Source organism: Puntigrus tetrazona, chromosome 18, assembly GCF_018831695.1.
Source record: "Puntigrus tetrazona isolate hp1 chromosome 18, ASM1883169v1, whole genome shotgun sequence".
Lineage (NCBI taxonomy): Eukaryota > Metazoa > Chordata > Actinopteri > Cypriniformes > Cyprinidae > Puntigrus > Puntigrus tetrazona.
This window is the reverse complement of record NC_056716.1, coordinates 22,164,064-22,182,573: the sequence shown is the minus strand read 5'-3', so window position 1 is coordinate 22,182,573 and position 18,510 is coordinate 22,164,064. Positions and strand designations below refer to the sequence as shown.

Here is an 18,510-nt window from a genome sequence, read left to right as displayed (position 1 = left end):
AAAAAGCAAGAAAGGCATTCAGAGAGTATAACCATAACTAATAATAAACCTTACATCCTCACAGAAAGTATTTATTCTTGAACAATGACAGAATATGTATTCATATTTTCTTCAGCACCAATACACGGTATCTCTTTTTCTCTCTAGGTAATAAAAACTTTTTCCAGCCGCAATTATTCTCGTTCTTATTGGTATTCTTGTTCTTATCAATTTAAACCTTGCAGTTTAGTTCGCAAACATTTAGAGTTTATCCACGAGTAGACAACCTTCACTTTGTGCAAACTTTCCCTCAGTAGTCTCTCATCTGCAGCAGAGTTACAAAACTGAATCCAAGTTATATCAATCTTGTTCTTCATGTCTGGAGCTGCAGGGCCCATTTCTCCTAATCTCAGTTCTAAATTTGAAGAGAGTGCAGGATGATGTGCCTCTACTCGGGTGAGTCAGAGAGGTTTGATCATGAGATATAATGGCATGTGCATCACAGCCATTCCTCTTGGAGACATCAGTAAAAGGCTTTCTTCCAGTCATTTTTAAGTGCGCGCTCCATGCGTGTTGCTTAATTTGTGAATTACGTGAGCCGTGTTTCCGATCTCTACATTCTTGGCCACATGTTCTATCTCTAGCGAGGAAGTCAGCGTATTGACACGAAACCCCCCCCAGAGCATGTGTCGGATGACCAGGCTTGATTTAGCCAGGGTGTGGAAGTACAACTGGTTCCTATGATTCAAGCACTGTTTTTCCTGGCCTCTCATTGACCCTGTGCATGGATGGATCTTTAAGAGCAGGAACTCTGCATGCGATCTAGGGGTCAGTGTTGACTTGGGCTGGATTCGGTCTTTGAGCTTAATCATATGTGGCTGTGGGTGTGCTCAACTGTTAGGGATGAGTGAAATTCTTTGGGCTTTATTCGCCGGGGATGATATGATCATAGGGTTGATGACCAACACTTCAGATTTAAAAGCTAAATACGACTGAAGTGCACTTGCAAATGCTTAAAGCTCCAACAAGTGTTAAAGTTCGTGTTAAAGTCACACTAAATGTGTCTAGAAGTTAGTTATTTAATCTCGATACGTTTTCCTCATCAGAATGCAGAAGCACCTAGGCTTGTGCTCATTTGAGATCTACCACATATTTTTCTGAGCAGACCTTACGGTGTTCATAGTTTCCGTGTAGTGAGTGCCATCTAGTGATGACAAGCTGGCAGTATCTTTACAGGGTCTCGTATACAGTCCCACAAACCCCCCCCCAAACACCATTCAGCTTTCGGTGGTTATTTTAATGTATCGTTTTAATTACACAAAAGCATTACTTTGAGTTTAAACAGTGAAAGTGTAATAAATGCAGTGAAGATAGGTGTGCAGTTACTTTAAGCGATTAGATTTATTTTTGCCTAATGAACCATAAAATAGCTGAATGATTCCATAGAGTTGCTTTTAAGGAGGGACAATGCATATAATGGGACCAAATTGTTAAACTTCATCTTGTTCCATTAAGCAAACAAAATGTTTCATCTCGTTTTTATAAAATGATCCGGTCTTTTCAAAAAATGTTAAAACTTCTATGGAAAGTGGTCTTTGATGGGGGGGTGGTTTGACAGAACTTACCTATTTTCTATTTCACTTATCTATTTTTTGGGTTTCTGTTGCCTCTATGGCTTTACTGTGAGCTTAGAATCCAACATGTTATTGTAAGGAACTGGAAATGCTTTAATTTGCATTAAATCGTGTCTTTAGGTATGTGTGATGTTTCTAGTAAAGATATCATCTAGCAGAACCTCTGCAGCTGCAAAAATCAATACCGCTCAAATTGAAATCTGTCGGCAGCTCTGCTGTAGCCCTGGAGGAAGCAGTCGAGGTAATTGGAAACTTCAGAGGTAACACATTTGATATTTGTGCACAGGCAAGGAACTCCCACCGGCCATTTATTCATATCATATCATGGGCACAGGATGGGCATCCTAGACTCCAAATCGATGTGATTGTTCGATTACACTGAAGACAAATTATACTTCTTATTAGATGGTCATGGGCTATTCTGATTCCATCCACTAGAGGGCAGCATACAGTTTAGTTTCAATAGATGTGCTGCACTATAATCTTCACTAGCATGCTCATAATGTACCAAGGCAAGTCACTAATAAATAGGCCAAGACATTGTACCTATTTGTCCTCCCATCTAACATCTGTTTAACAAGCTGTTTCCACTTTGTAAGGTCCTTCTTCATTATACTCAGAAAAGGACAAAAGAGACGGTGTAAGCCATTAAATTAGACCAAATGAGTGCTGGGACAGGCAGATCCATTCATTAAATGGCTTAAAGGAATGGTTTACCTAAAAAAACAACAAAGAAAACTTGCCTTCAGGCCACAAGACATCTAGATGAGTTTTTTTTTCTTTATTGGAATGATTTGGGAATAATTTAGCATTATATCACATTCTCACAATTGGATCATTTGCAGTGAATAGGTGCCACCAGGACGAAAGTCCAAACAGCTGATAAAAACATCAAAATAGTCCACAAGTAATCAGCGCAACTCCAGTCCATGTCTGTGTAATTTAAAGAAACAAGTCCATCACCGAAATGATTTATCGCTGCTTCTGGCAAAATATTCCATAATCCATAATAACGCTTTCTCCTTTGAAAAGTCCATCCCCTGTTGTCCACTCACATCAAAATCAACTTACATGTTTGTTTACAACAGTTTTGGACTGTTTTCACTTGTAAACATTGTTTGATCCTTGCGCTTTATTTCTCCAGATTCAGTCTAAACCACTTTTTCATGAGAAAGCAGAAGCATAGAGGACTCGTGTTTTTCCGTCTGACGTCTTAACAGTCGGTTTGTTTATGGCAAACGTGGAGCTTTTGTGTCATAAGATGTTAATGGGTGTCTCTCAATCTGACGGCACCCATTCACTGCAGATGATCCATCTGTGAGCAGTTGATGCAATGCTAGATTTTGGATAAAAAGAAACAGACTCCATATACATTTGTGTTTTTGGTACATTTTCATTTGTAGCTGAAATATTACTTTTAAAAAAAGGGCGGATTGCTAGCAGTCTCAGCATCTGGTCTCCATGTGATAGCTAGATTGAATGTGTGCAAATGCGACTTGTGATCGTGGCTCCATGGCCAGAAGTGTGTGTGTGTGTGTGTGTCTGAGTAAGAGTAACAGAATCCCAACGTGATGCGCTGGGATGCTTTAAAGGAGTAAATATAGCCACAGCGGGCGGGGCGAGAGGCCCTCATTGCCCCTGACTCTCCTTCCCAAAGAGCGAGAGAGGAAATCGCCTCTCTTACAGTATTAATCGCCCATCTCCACACACTTTGAGGCAGGATGTATCATGTTACTGAGCATCCCTGCGATTTCGAGCCTGATTTCCCTTATCATTAATAAATGCATTGAATCAGCGCGGTCATCTTCGCTTTTTAGGTAGGTCCACACATCACCTTGGCAAATCAGGATGCGGCTCAGCTTTTTTATGGCTTTGCATTGGTTAATTAAATCCGGCTGCTCCTAAATTGGTCCTGAATTAAGGCCACCCAGCGTCTCGAGGCTGCATTACCTCAACCGGGGAGGTCAAGGCTCGTGACTGACTGCGTACAGCCTGGAAGGATTGATTGGCGAGCTGCAGGTCATAGCTATGTTGATGATGCCACGTTAGTCTATTATTATCAACGCTGGCCAGATCACCGTTCCTTTTATGGGCTCATTAAATGCGTTGAGTCGTTATGGTCGTACATCAAGGTGACTCAGGGGAAGGGTCGTATTTTTTCACGTGCAAAAGTTCATAGTCAAATATCTGCTGATGCCATGCAGGATTTTTTTATTTTGAGGCTTGGTCTTTGTGAGTACGTTTGTTCAAAGAGTTACAGCACGCGCGGATCTGTTTATCAAACTCTGCCGTTGACATCCTCTGCAATTCAAAATGCATTAAAATATATTTATTAGTCTATTAAGTTGCACTTGGTAAACAGCATCTGTGTTCTCTTTGGTTGTCAAACACTCTTCCAGCTCCAAATGAACTTTTTGACGGAATGATGGCAAGATCATAAGAGAAGTCGTTTTCTGTTGTACATCAAGAAGAAATGAACCCCAGTAAAAATCACATCTGTAACTGTGGTGGAGTGTAGTATGTACATTAAAAAACAATCTTACAGGCTACCGTAACAAGTTGTAGAGTCACTAACAGCAATATTCAAAAATAATATTACAATTCAACGTGGTTGTTTTCTATTTAAAGCTGATGTCTTTTTTTTTGAGTTGAAAATGATCTGAAATCAATATTTGAGCAAGTATCGCCTTACTTTTGCCAGAATCACAAGGGTTAGTTTATATAATAATAATAATGCTTTCTGAGTGGTCACATGTGAGGATCCTGCAGGTAGCTGAAATAATGAAATGTATGATTTCGATGGCTGAATGTAACCCGAAAAGGATTGTCTTTATGAAAAGCATGCAAATGGAATTAAGTAAAATTTTAAATGCGCTTCTGATTACCGATTACACAAGATTTGTGTTGTAAAGACAACCAGTTTGAAGGGAGCATGCTTGCTTTTGAAGTTGGCAATTTCTTGATCTGAAATTCAAATGGCATGAAAATGAGATTAGCCACGCGATACTGATGTTGTTAACATTCATGTGAGAATGAAGTACAACAACAACAACCATAATAATAATTTGCACAGTTTGATGTCAAATGAGCTAACCGATTTTTAGAGTGAATCATCGTTGGCATAATTTAACACTTTACAATAAGGTGTCATTTGATAACATGAGTAACTAACATGAAGAAACAATGTACTCATGAATTTATTACAGTATTTTTAAAATCTTTATTCGTGCTAATTATTGAAAATACAGTTATTTGTCATTTAGATCACAGTGCATTAACTAATGTTAACAAAGTACACGTATGTACACGTATTCATTATTAGTTTATGTTAACTAATGAACCTTATTGTAAAGTGTTACTTTTTTTGTAATGCTTTTTCTTCAGTTGGTCAGAACAAACGTGGCAGACTTGTTACTTGTTCATATGACAATATATAAGGTGAAAATCCTTTATTTTGGGTCATATATTATTAGAATCTATGATTGTGAAGAACAGTAAATATTGACAACGGTGCGGTGACTGATACACATACTCCTCAAAGCTTTATATTCATCTGCGCTGGAGCCATGCCACAATTCTGTTTTCAAACAAAGTTGGCGACAGAGACTTTATAAATGTAATAGGTCTTTCCAAAACCCCCCCCCAAAATAAAGTAAAAAAATGTGTGTGTATGTATATGTGTGTGTGTGTGTGTATATGTATATATATATATATATATATATATATATATATATATATATATATATATATATATATATATATATATATATATATATATACACACACACACACACGCTCAATCTATATATCTCTATCTATATATGTAGTAACCAGAGCAAGCAATTAGAATTTCCTCGTTACTGTGGGTCAGTTTGCTAAGGTCAGTTGCATGGCTCTTTCCCACATGTAGGTTCTTCCTGCGGTCTAATTCTGTGGTATCATTTCTTAGAGCACTGGGTCTCGGTATGTTCACAGGGAGCTGGCGAATTTGCCTTATCATTTGCTTCTCAGCATGAAGGTAACTGCATAACTGAGATCGAGTTGCATGTAATGCCAGTCTTTGAAATGATGAAAGACACCCATAAAGTTGGAATCTTGTTGCCACAGAAATCCGTCACACATGTTGGCTGGGGCCTGATTAATACCCTTGTGAAAATTCTTCTCAACATGACTGGGGTTCGTTTCTGCAAACTGAGCATGCCATTTTAAACTGAATCAAGAATTCCTCTATAAGCACTCGGGGCGTTTATCGCCTTCCTTGGTTTCCTATGGCCAATGATACACTACCTGATTATGATCTCCTCCCGTTCAAAGCTTTAAAGTCCTCGGCAGAATGGAAACATCTAGTAGTGTTCGCCGTTCAGAATACTAATAAATAAGCAGCAGTGTGTTTTTCTGTTTAGAAGGTATGCCAGGTTTTATTAAGGTTTGCTAGTGGCTATTGTAAGGCCGTCTTCGAACAATCGCTCGGGAATCTTGATGAGGAAGGGGACATTAAACGTCTCTGAAAATGTTATTGAAATTGCAAAGTTGACTAGTGGTAGTCTTGAAGATTTCTTTATTTATTTGAAAAGAAAAAATATATAAAAAAAATAGTTTGTGGCTTTGTTTTTCAGCAAAAAATGAATTTCTAACTACTAAAAGCCACCTATGGATATGAAGGTTAGTGTCAGTTGTAATGAACTTTCTTTTTGATCACGAACGAGCATTTGTTGTCCACTTTTTGACCAAATTTTGATCACAGATTTCTTTTTACCATTATTTCTACAAAAGCGAAACTAAGGGCGAAATGTATTTTCTCACACCAAATTATAATGACTTCCAATCTAACAATGGTCATGAGCATTGAAATTAAACTATATACAAATACCTACATAAGAGAAAATATATTATATAAAAATTTCTAAACAGGCAAGCAGTAAATAATCTTTATTTTTGTTCTTTCAGGGAAGCTCTTTTGACAGTCGCAGCTATCAGTGACTGTTTTGCGGTTTTTAGTTAAATAATAAAAGCTTTAATTAATTAAATAGCACTTTCTTTGCACTATATTGTAATGCAATGAAAGGCAGTGTAAGGCACTGCTTGTCCTTGCTTTTAAAGTCTCTTGGTTTCTGAAGTTGAAGATCTAGGTTGATAGAGTGAAGATTGCAGGTATAATCCTTGGGAAGAGAGATCTGTGGACTATAGAGCTGCCCGAGTCCTCTGTCGTGATTGTGCCTTTGAGCGAAGAAGCACTTAAAACCAGGTTCTTCGAGGTGACCTGTCCTTTCAACGTACTGTAAGTCACTTTGGATAAAAGCATCTCCAAAGTGACTGGTAACTAGCAGAACATACTGTAGCAAACGCTGTGGACAAATTCTGTTTCCAAACTGAGACAGACGCAGAGTCTGTCCTTGGTTGAGAACATCAAATGTTTCAGAACGTATATTGAGTATGTTATGTGAATATCCACCATAAGGTTTGATTTTGCTAAAGCGCTTATGCTTTAACTGTTTCAAAGAAAAAGATAACCAAGAAGGAAAGTTGTGTGCAGCTTTGCACCTGTGGCTAAAATGCATGATTTGAAAGAGAGGTGTTTCTAATGGAAAAATTGTTATTAAAAAATTTAAATCTTAGGTTTGTAGGGGTGCACAATGTGGTCAAAGTGTAGAATGCATAAATATTATTTAGAATATTATAAATATTATTTTAATTACAGTTAATAATAATGATAGTAATGATAACAATCATAATAACAATATCATCATCATCATCATCATCATCATCATCATTATTATTATTATTATTGCTATTATTTATTATTTTTATTAATACACAATAGCAATAATAATAATAATAATAATAATAATAATAATAATAATAGTCTTGCATTTTATTTTCAGTACAATATTCAAATAATTTTTATTATTAACTAAAAATATTAAACAAAATAAATGTTACTATTTGAATATTTCACTATAAAAGAAATTTAAAACAGTTTATTATTAACTAAAATATTCAACAAAACATTTTACAGTGAGAGGTTCAAATAATATATTTGTTTAAAGTTATCTAGTTGGTAATAATAGTAAACCTTAAATGTTTATTTTAAAATGGGATATAATAATAATAATAATAATAATAATATATATAATAATAACAATTATAATCATACTATTTCACATCTCTTTGTAAAATATATAATAATAATAATAATAATAATGATAATAATAAATACTAATGCAATATTTCACTGTAAAATTGTTGGGTTATTTTACTGTAAAATAAAGAGGAAAAAATATAATTGAAATTTAATAATTGAAATTTTCATATATTTTAAGTTAATTTGATTAAATGTGCAGTTTTATGCAATATTTGACAGTTTAAGATGTCCACGTTAGCAGTAGAATTTGTGGCGTTGTTTTGTTGACTTTTGATGGCCTTTATCCACTCTCCGTTAATGCAGCTCTTCACGTCCCTCCATAAGAGTCTGGACTGTTATTCACTTTCTCTGTGTGATGCCCAGGCCGAAGGTTTGTGCTGTTTATAGCCGTCTCAGTCCCTGTAACAACAGCCCCGTATTCCTTCAGAGACTCCCTGGGTGGCCACTCTACTTGACAGTACATTTCTGGTCTAATCTTTATGCTCAGCAGGGGATGCGAGGGTATGTCAGGTACGTCAGAGGCTGTTGTCGTGAATCACTTTGACTGTGTGTATGTGTAATGACTACGGTCGCAACCCGTTGTCCCGGTTTTCCACCTCCAGTGTAGCTGCTATCCGTGTTTCACTTACTGCTGCGCAGATAAGCCTATTCATTATCCATTTCATCTCAAGATCAACCGTCTATTGAAGAGGTTGGGATTTTTGTATATTTTATGATTATTCAGACATGCTGATTTAATTTAGTCATTCTGCAAGGTGCCGTCTCGCTCCTGGCCTCTTTTGATCAGAACTCCCGTGTTCTCTGCTCTGAAAAGTCCATTACTTGGGATTTTCATAAGAAGGTAATATACCGCAAATCCAGCAGAGGAACATATCAGCAAGATTGACGGTCGTCTCTACTTACTTCCCTCATTTCATTCACTCGCTCGCTTTTCCTTAATGGTGTCCCGGTCTGTCACTATAACACCAGAAAGCTTGCAGGACTTATGGGTAATGCAGACGAGAATCGATGATGAAAGCATAGTGGAGATTAAGTGTGAATCCTGCAGTTGCAAGATGGAAAAAACATTGAGCCTTTACTTTCTTACCTGCTGGGTTGGACCGGGGTTCTTCTAAACGTTTTTGGTCACTAGGACATTTAATGTTGCTAGGTGTGTACAGGTGAACGCTGACAGGATGTGAAGTTTTAATGGTGAGAATAGGCACAATGAAACCCATCATCCATTGCGCTTTTCCACCTGCCTCCGATACATTTATATAATATTTTTGCTTCGGTTTTGAAAAAGTTTGGTTATAAATATCGGTCGGATACAAATAATAGCTACTACCTTCCAAATGTTTTGAATCGATAATATTTAAAAAATAATTTTTATTCAGTCAGGGATACATTAAATAGATGAAAACTATTTAATGAGAAACGTATAATGTTTTCTATTTCAAATAAATGCTGTTATTTTAAACTTTCTATTTATCAAAGTATCCTTTTTATTTCAAAAAGCAACAAAAAAAACACTTTTTCAAAAACTGATTTTAAGCTTAATAATAAATGTTTCTTGAGCACCAAATCAGCATATTACAGTGATTTCTGAAGCATCATGTGAAAATTCTTCTAATCATTACTGATATTTATGGCTGTCTTTAACTATATTAAAGTATTTACTGTTTATTTGATCATATAAATTTAACCCTAAAAGCTGTTTTGATTTGGTATCATATTTTTATTTAGTAATCTATCACTATTTTATGTTTTTATTTTATATTATTCCCTTTTTCATCTAATTTAAACTCCTCTTAATACTCAAGTAAATGAGTCGCGTTCATCAACTCAGTTTGTAAATCTTTTTGAATGATTCATTAGAAGAATCATTTGCGGGTAAACTAAACTGGGCCATAGCCAGGGTCAAGGCATTGTTGCAGTATGTGTTACTCATCATATTAATTGAAACTCATTCACAGTTTTGGTAAAAGCTTCATAAAATAAGACGTTTTGGGGCTCTCTAACGTGACGTGTCAGTTGACATTTAATAAAGATTTTAATGAATCTGTTTTATGTTTTATTCAATCATGTGTTCAAATTACAGTCATGGTATTCAAAGAAATGTTTGAAAAAAATTGATAAGGGTCGCTAACATTAAACCGTTAACGTTACCGACTGCATGATAGCGTCACAACACGTCTTTATTTCTGATCAGGGCGAGGGCCACCAAATACGTTTAGTTTGAACAAATCTGTCTTTAAAACTTTAGCTACTGTATATTTATATCTGATGATGAACTAGAGTTGAAGCGTAAGTTATATCCTAATCATATTCATTCAGTTAAACTCACATTCACAAAGATCATTTATTTTTACTGTGCTTCTTGACAAATTTCCGTCGATCTTAATTTCAAATTCAGATGCCCTGTTTATGCCAGACCGGTCTGTCCATGAATTGAGCAAAGCCAGTTATGGGGTCTGTCCCCAATGACCTGTCCTGGCCTAGCCTGTGTGTATGTGTGTGTGTGTGTGTGTGTCCAGAGAGAGAGATTTCATGAGCTGCCATATGCTCATGAGGAATCTGACCATGGCCAAGTCTACGCTTACAGGCCGCTGTAAAGCCATTTGAGGGATAAAGGGAACAGGGAGGTTGCTGGACTGTATCCGGTATCTCTGTGTGAGTGTACTAAATAAAAGGAAAGGGAAATGGAGAACTTTTAGTGGGGGAACCTGTGTATAGTTTTGCACCTGCTTATTGTTAGCAAGCAAGACTAAATGAACAGGCTGCCTCAGTCTCACAGTTCATCAAGTCAGCCCTAGGCATATCACCTTATTCCACAGAAAGCAGCTAATCCTTTATTTCATGCAAAGCCTCGTACTTTAAAAATGACAAGGGAACGATTGGCTGCTTAAAATGGAGCATTAGGAGGCATATTACTTCTTTAGTTGCCAAATTACGTACTCGCTCGATAAAGATGGATGTTCAGAAGGGCTGTAGTTCATCGAGTTCAGTGTGTTTACCTTTTAAATAGCAGTCATAGTTCACACAAAAATTTACCTGGGACTGTTTCTCCCATCAAACTTCATTTAAATTAACCGATATTGATTCTTAAGTCCTAGGATCGATGTTTTAGTTGCGCTGGTTTCAGCTGATGCTTGAATAAAACATCACTAAACGTTATTTTTTAGCGCACTACTCCCGTCCAATAATCGCAATAAACTTTGTTCTTTGTTACATTTAATAAAAAAAAAAGTCTTTATTTTGCCATGAAAATCCTACTATGCACTTTTGGCATTTTGTTTTATCGTTCAAGTGGCAGTTTATGTATGTTTTTAATCTATATTTGAACAAATCTCTCATGAAAAGTTATAATTAAATAATTTTATCTATAAACTGATAATTAAACATGAGTAAGTTTCTATAAAAAAAAATAAATAAAATGTTTTATGTACAACTAAGTTTATCTGACTGTTAATAAATATATCTAAACAAAAAAAAATATTAAATGTAAAAATTTTAAATCTATGGCTGTTGCTGATGTTAATATTATAGTAATGCATCAAGTTTACCATGTATAGTGTTTTTTTTTCGTTAGAAAATTTGATGTGAATCTAAAATATATTTCCACGTGAACTGAAAAAATGTGTGAAATGTTTATCGTCTCAAATGTTTGCGGATAGTTTCCGCATTTGTATCCATTTTAGTCCCAGTTTGGAGCTGCCTCTTATCCCTTTGTTTCTGTTACCCAAGCTCGATCCGTCTCTGGATCCATTATGTTTTCTTCGTTTACAGCGCTGCAGGGTTGTTGTATGACACTCCATGCATCTACCTGAGCTCTGTGTATTAATGCCTGTGCCTGTTTAGCCTCTCTGCAGCGATCCCTCAATTCAGTCCACTGCCCAAACAACACACAGTGCTCAGCCGCTGGGGAGACGCTAACAAACTCCAGCAGAGCTCTGTACTGGGGGTGTGCCTTTAATTCATCCTGGAAAGTTGTCCCTTGAGAACAGGTGGCTGTATCAGCCACATGGAGCTTGAGGTGCCAGAGGTCATTACTAGCTGCTTTATTGTCCACAGCAGTCTGTGAAGAGACTTGTGGCGTGTGCTGCAAAATCAAGGTTATGGCCAGGGGTCAGATGACACGGGCTGCTCCCATGTGTCTCCACGGGGCAACTAATGAACTGTCTGAGGTAGTGAAATGCCTTCTGGCCTGAAAGAGTGCGTCACATGTGCATCCAGTGAGTATAAGCGCTTGGGTCCGTGCCTTTCTCGTTTGCTTATATTTATGTGAACGAGCTAGAGGAAAGCGGCAGCAGTGATTAATCACAAAAAATCGCACGGCTGGATGAAAAAGCATTTTATTTTTAATCCACCGATTTAGTTACAGCGGCAGTGTTGAAGTTGGGACAGAACCAAACACGGGCCGTATGTTTACATGCATTTTAAATGTTTTAATTTCAGCCGGGCTAACACGGTCATTTGTCTTTTTTAAATTTGAATTTAACCGAAACGTTCACTTTTGCTAAGTCAGACCAATGAACCTTGATAACGTAATTGCGACTTGTTCAGCACGTACAAAAAAAAAAATAATCTTGAATAATTGAAATGGTATTCAAATACGCTCAAGAAAACGTGTCTGTGTGTGCATGCAATTTTTTCTTGATGCTCCTTCCTGAAAAGTCACGTACGTGGTGAAATGCTAAAATGCTGAGATGAAATGAAGCCGTTAAAAATGTCTGACCAATGCAGATGTAAATATAAAATAGAACAGATGGTACTTGCAGTCAAAGCGACCCACATGCTCATCCCTTTCTCTGAATATGATTAATTTTTTGTTTAACTTCTCATAAGTCTTCTGTATTCAATCTGCTCTATTCTGACCTTTTCAAAGTTTCTTTCTACCTTCGCAGTTCGACTTGCAGGATCTAGTAAGCGGGAAGCTAAAAAATACATCTGGTGCTCTGCCAGATATGTCCGTGTTTTTGTTTTCGCCCTTTTTTAATATTCCTCTCCTCACCTCCCTCCCGCCTTGAGTGCTCTTCTCCTTATTTAGCCCTAGTTGCACCCATGTTGCGCTTTTCTGTGGCACTCAACCCTTTAGCAAGCAGCTATCGTGCTACCAAGCAGGGATGTTGAATCACGGGTAACGAGCAGCCAAAGAGCTGCTATTTATAGCACCTGCCCCACAGCCTTGGAGCAGCATGTCAGAGTAACGTAAACCTATTAATCTTTTTTTTTTTTTTTTTTTTTTTTTTCGTCTGCTTGTTCGTACTTCTGTACATCCCCGTGCACATTCCTGTGGCAATTTAAATAACCACGAGTATCGATGTATGTTAGCATCTGCTCGCGGAGCGCTGCGAAGACTGTGCTCTAAATCTCTTCTCAGGCAGTTCCACCGCCGGTTGGGTAAATTATGTTTCGTTGGCACACAAATCACGATCATCTGACGCGTACACGGAGTAGATTTTTATTCAAACCTTTCGTTCATCCTCTTTAATCCTTTCAACCGAGAGTCTATTAGTTCAAATAGCACTTGAGAGGTGCGCTGGGATGTTTTTTTTTTTTGTGCAATGTACAAAGGCTTACATCCCAGTGGAAACTAAGCGAGGGCCAGTTTGTTTTATCTGAAGAATGGCTCACAGAGTAACTGAATCTCACTGAAAATTTTCCCCCACGGTTCACAGAGGAACTCTGGGAGGCTTGTGCGATGATGTCATGCTGCCTTTAGGATGATGGGCCGTATCAGGTCTGTTGCAAGGCGCTGACAGCTCATCCTGTAGTTATGCCACACTCGCTGCTCACTGTACAGTGCCACGGCGAGCGTCTAAGCGGGATCAGAGGGCCTGAATATCTCAGGCTGGTTGAGGGATGGGAGAGATTCACAGCTGCTCTTCACCGCTCAGAATTCCACCCAGAATTCCACCGGCTATTCGACCATTCACATTTGTTAAAATTTGGCCAGCGCTTGGAATCTTGGCTAAGCCGGCGTCTCAGGTGCCAGCATTTGCATGGGGATCAGGAAGGAAATTCCTCGTAAAAGGGGGCGAATGGTGCGGCTGTAGGCTGGCGTGCATTTTCAGAGTTGACCACTTAAGAGCCTTTCCTTGATTACGTAATTTAAGGGAAAATTATGGTACAATATAAAACTTTTGGTTTGTAGTCATTGATTATAAATATAGACTGTTTATGATGGACTACTGTTGAATGAATTAATACTTCTATTTTGCAAGGACGGGTTAAAATATTTGAAAAGTGACAAAAAGTCATGTTAGATATCTTTCTGAAAGATCACGTGGCCATAAAGACTGGAATAGCTTATAAAATACTGCTTTACCATCAGAGGAATGGTTATGTTTTAAAATGCATTAAAATAGAAGTCTTTTTTAAATTGTGATTTTTAATTTTTTCTTTTTTTTTTCACAATATTATTGCTTTTACTGTACTTTTAATCAAATAAGTACAGCCTTGGTTGAATTGAGAGACTTCCTACAAAAACATTTACCAATCTTCAGAGTTTTCTACTGTGTATATAATATTATTAAGTAATGCAGTTCTTAATTTTGGAACTAATTAACTAACTAAACGACTGACTGACTAACAAGAAATAAAGAGAAGAAAGAGAAAGAAAGATTACACCAACTTATGGCTTCACCAGGTTCGTATACCACCAGTTGCTAAACTCCAAGCCCATGGTATCTGTTTTGTAAAGGTTTATACAGATTTGTTAAAAATCAATTTCTCTGTAGAGCAAATGAATGTGGATTTTGACTTCAGGGACCCGACTGTTGCACTCTATTAGCCCTGTGCTGTTATTTTATTGGCTGGGAGCCTAATATATGGTGAAAAATGCTTGCTGTTTGCTATTTCCAAGGTCAGATGCTAAGCTGTAAGCTTATTATGCCGAGGGCTAAATGTAAATAGCTGGACAGTGCTGGCATCATGATGAAAATGATAATAAGATTGGCATTTGTCACTTTTTTTTTTTTTTTTTCGTAGCTCTAATTTGTAAATCACACATGGTCATGCATATGTCATGCAATATGCCGTATACACACATTTTTACATTCCATTACCGTTCTCTGCATCTCTGCCTGAACGCACAATAACAACACGAGCCCGTGTCAAAGGTGACTGGCTGCTTTGTGTCATAATTATAAAGCAGAAAACGAAGACAAGGACCGCCTGCCCTCTTCGCCCACACCACACTGCAGGGTTAGTCTTAATAAAGATCACCTTCAGATAAGCCCGCGTTGCCTTGGGTATGTTGGGTGCATTTGGAGGATGCGATCTCATCGGCGACAATAAAAAGCTAATCACAGATAATCACCTCGCTGCAGGCAGGCAGCAGCGCCTATATCTCCCCTTTCACTGAACTAGCGAGTTTGCGGCGTACAGCAGAGGCTTTTCAATCAGCCCACCATCTGCTTCTCAGGTGCACACGAGCCACACGTTATTTCCACTGTTTGCCGAAAAACAGCGCTTTTATAAGAGACGCAAGCGTAATCGACAAAAGGAGACGAGATGGTATTCGTGTAAACAAAAGATTTGCTTTGTCTGCTTTTCTTTCTTGAAGAGCTGTTTTTTTTTTTTTTTGTACTGCGAAGTTCTAAAGCTTACTTTTTCTACATATACCATCGAACGCAAAACAAAGAAGCATTGAAAGATAGAAAAATCAATGAGCCTTTTGTGAAATGATTTTTTCGGGATTAATTCATCCGTATAAGTCTTTTCCTTGCGTCTTTTGTTCGCTCTCGTTTTATTACTCCACGCTCTCCTCCATTATAAAAACTGGATGAGCTCGCGGCCACAAACTGTTAATTGCCTCTTATACATAAAGCCTCATCCTCGGTTTAATGTGGCACTGTATCCTCAATACGCATCCTGCTGGCGATGCTAGACAACCCTCTGGTGCTTTTTCTCTTTGCATAATCTTAACGGGTAAAGCCCTCGTTACATTCCTGCAGCTGCCGCGACGTCACTCATAGCGCTCTCAGTTTATTCTCCTTTTCCCTTCTCCACAGCAGTTGGCAAACTCGAGTCCTCACTTCCTAATCCCCCCCTCCCGTAAACAACACAAGAGCAGACATTTACATAGCCCATTAGGAGCGGCACAGACTGGGAGAGTCCGCACTGTTTAATGGAAAACATTCTATCGCAAATGAATATTTTATGGAGAGGTTGCTGTTGACATGCTGCGACGACGCTGTGCTGCTGTGGCGCACATTACTCATGTGTTAGACTGTGGAGCGGGCTTTTCTACTGACAGCCGATTAGACAGTCACCCGTCAGAAATGTTCATGTCACACTGCAGGACTGTTACTCGATCTCTTTGATCAAGCTTAAACGTGTTGAATTGATGATTCGGTTTTGGTGGATCAGTTGATTTTCAGTACATTTTAAAACAGAATTATGCATTTAGGTTTTTTCTTATTCAGCACACTCCATTTTATCAGTTAATATGATTTTATTTTATTATTTTTATACTAGTTTAGTCGGTTCTAATTTATGTATGCTTATAAGTATACTTTTATGTATGCTTTTTTAGAGCTTCGCCAACTATTTCTTAGCAATTGTAACTGACGTCTAGTGGCGCTTTATTTTTAATACAGACCGTTTGTAATTTTTTACTTTTCATCTGTTAAAGGGTTTACTCCATCCCAAAATGAAAATTTTGTCCCAATGTCGAGTCTCCAGTCTTTGGTCATGAGTCCCAATTTTCCCAATTACAGTTAAGCCAACATATTTGTTAAATATGTTCTTAGGTTATAGATAGTGAATAAAAACTATATTTGAGGCATTTGTTATTTTTCCTACTATGATTTAGTGAAAGTAAGTAATGTGTAATTTTGCTGCTGCTCACTGTGTTTCTGTTGTTGTTAAAATAACCCATCATCTGAAGCTCTTGAACTTGACGCCAACACGTCCGGAGAAAGAGAGAATGAATACGGAGCTGAAAAGGGATTAAATAAAGGGCCTGAAAAAATAAATAGTGGCGAAAGATGAGCGCTTGTTATGTGACCCGCTCCGCTGATTTCTAAATGGCGACGAGACTGCTTTTTGTACGCAAAGAAAATAACAATAATGACTTTATTCAACATGTCTTTCATACTTTTCTTGGCCTTGACAGTGTTCATTACGTTGCAGTCAATGGGACAGTCAAACACCTCCCAGTTTTCATCTAAAACATCTTAAATTGTGTTGCGAAAATGAGCCAAGCTTTTACGGGTTTGAAACAACACAGTGATTCATGACAAAATGTTCATTTTGGGGTGGAGCATCCCTTTAATTTAGCATTTCTGATTGTTAAAAAAATTATAATAAAAAAACTGTCCCTAAACAACTTGTGAGCTGCAGCATGTGATCAATATATTGTAAAGACATGAAAGAGTGGAAGTACAGTAGTTTTTTCCCAAGTCACCCGATGCGACCAAACGGCTGCCTCTGAGCATGTCTTCCATCGCTCAGCACTTCACGATGTCTGGCCCGTGTCCAATGCTACAGTAGTCGACTTGCACTGAACCCATCTCCTTTACTGCATAGACGACCATATGCTGAAGAGTTGCTCGAAATACTTTTGTTCATCATACTAAAATATTAAAACGTATTCTAAAGCAGAACTTACAAAGACAATGCAACCCAGATTATTATATATTTTTTGGGTAAAAGTAAGTGACAGATTTATACAATTTTAATGCCAATGAGCGGACACATCGATACGTCTTTACTGATTTCCGCAAGTATAATAGACCCCTTTGGACACTTGCTGCAGGTTGGCTTTGAATATAAAGCTTACTAATTGGATTTCTTTCTAAAGCTGTTTATTTCAAAAACTGCGGCATCACTTTTCATTTGTTACTACTTTCAGGTCCAAAGATCCTTCAGTAACGACTGAATCCCCCGTCAAACATTCCACAAGAGTGTCGTCATACGCTGGATTTGTGTCCTTCATGCTCTTCCCGCGTGAAGAACGAGGAGGAGAAAGTCCGAGCATCCTGACCGGAGAGAACGTATGCAGCTGTTTGGGATTTAGGTGTAGTAGCCTTCCCTAGGATTAGTAGAACTACCTCGGAGACCGTGAGTGAGCTGGATCGTGGCATGGCACTGATGGATGAGAGCGTGCACACGTGAGCGCATCAGCTTGTTGACTTAGTGTGCTTGTGCGCGTCTGGGCTGTGTGCAAACGGACTGACGTGAACAGCTGTCGACCCCGCGTTTTCCACCAAAGAAAATGCACAGTACTTTCAACAATCTGTTGTTTGGTGAGGTCCTATTATTGTTTGCACGAATTCCCTGCGCCTTGCTCAAGGAGCTTTTCACAGCATAATCAATGAGTCTTACTCATTCACATCAATAGAGCGCGGCGCGTATCACTTACAGATGTGCTAAGCCAGCCCTTCTCCGGCTCATGTCTGCACTCCGCTGCTTTTTCAGCCCATATCGGATTTGTTTCGAAGCAGATGCATATCCTCTCGAGAGCCGTCCTGGCCCTTCTAACACCGGTGTACCTTGACTCACAGCTTCTGTGACAAGGACAACTGCTGTTGTCCTCTAAGACCCGGCATGCATTGCATTTCCTCTTCAGCACTGCTTGAGATAAGCTCCCAAATCAAGCCCAATACATTTTAATTCTTTTCTATTTTCCAGTCGTCCTCTACTTTAATTTTTTTTTTTTTTTTTGTGGAAGAAGATCTCAGTTCATTGTGAAAAGGTCAGATCGGTCGCTGTTTCATATTTACCCTCGAGGCTATAATCTTGCAGCGCTGAAGCTCATTTTGATGA

At 38.2% G+C, this 18,510-nt stretch overlaps 1 protein-coding gene across 5 annotated transcripts in view; it reads left to right on the top strand.

The window, feature by feature from the left end:
- Window positions 1-18,510, top strand: part of tspan9a (tetraspanin 9a) — a 160,848-nt gene that overhangs the window by 19,065 nt on the left and 123,273 nt on the right. Inside the window, exon 1 of one of the 5 annotated variants that reach the window (XM_043264623.1) lies at window positions 17,787-17,805. The exons of 2 other annotated variants lie outside the window; for them this stretch is intronic. The gene's annotated coding sequence lies outside the window, so the exon portion shown is untranslated. Of the gene's footprint in view, window positions 1-17,786; window positions 17,806-17,847; window positions 17,991-18,510 lie in introns of those variants that run through there. 2 more of the 5 variants (XM_043264626.1, XM_043264624.1) reach the window with 2 other exon arrangements.